Source organism: Silene latifolia, chromosome 11 (assembly GCF_048544455.1).
Source record: "Silene latifolia isolate original U9 population chromosome 11, ASM4854445v1, whole genome shotgun sequence".
Lineage (NCBI taxonomy): Eukaryota > Viridiplantae > Streptophyta > Magnoliopsida > Caryophyllales > Caryophyllaceae > Silene > Silene latifolia.
In genome coordinates, this window is record NC_133536.1 from 126852365 (window position 1) to 126853665 (window position 1301).

The window sequence follows — 1301 nt, forward strand, 5'->3', positions numbered from 1 at the left end:
AAATGGTTCACACAACAAGTCATATGGACTAATAAACAAGGACAAACGGTTCAGACAATGAGTCACAAGGACTAATGAACAAGGACAAACGGTTCACACAACGAGTCACAAGGTCTAAAGAACAAGGACAAATGATTTACACAAAGAGTCATATGAACTAATGAACAAGAACAAATGGTTCACACAACGAGTCACAAGGATTATTGAACAAAGACAAATGGTTCACACAACGAGTCCGGGACTAATGAACAAGGGCAAATGGTTCACACAACGAGTCAGAAGGACTAATGAACAAGGACAAATGGTTCACCCAACAAGTCACAAGGACTAATTAACCAGGAAAAATGCTTCACATAAAAAGTCACAATAACAAGGATAAATGGTTCACACAACGAGTCACAAGGACAAATAAACAAAGAAAAATAGTTTAAACAACGAGTCATAAGGACTAAATAACAAGGACAAATGGTTCACACAAAGGGTCATATGGACTAATGAACAAGGACAAATGGTTCACACAACGAGTCACAAGGACTAATGAACAAGGACAAATGGTTCACACAACGAGTCAGAATAACAAGGATAAATGGTTCACACAACGAGTCACAAGGACTAATAAACAAAGACAAATAGTTTAAACAACGAGTAATAAGGACAAAAGAACAAGGACAAATGGTTCACACAAAGAGTCATATGGACTAATGAACAAGAACAAATGGTTCACACAACGAGTCACAAGGACTAATGAACAAGGACAAATGGTTCACACAACGAGTCACAAGGACTAATGAACAAGGACAAATAGTTTACACAACAGTCACAAGGACTAATGAACAAGGACAAATGGTTCACACAACGAGTCATAAGGACTAATGAACAAGGAAAAATGGTTCACACAAAAAGTCAAAATAACAAGGACAAATGGTTTACACAACGAGTCACAAAGACTAATAAACAAGGACAAATGGTTTAAACAACGAGTCACAAGGACTAAAGAACAAGGACAAATGGTTCACAAAACGAGTCTCAAGGACTAATGAACAGGGACAAATAGTTTACACAACAGTCACAAGGACGTATGAACAAGGGCAAATGGTTCACACAACGAGTCACAAGGACTAATGAACAAGGAAAAATGGTTCACACAACAAGTCACAATAACAAGGACAAATGGTTCACACAGAGTCATATGGACTAATGAACAAGAACAAATGGTTCACACAACGAGTCACAAGGATTATTGAACAAGGAAAAATGGTTCACACAACGAGTCACAAGGACTAATAAACAAAGACAAATGG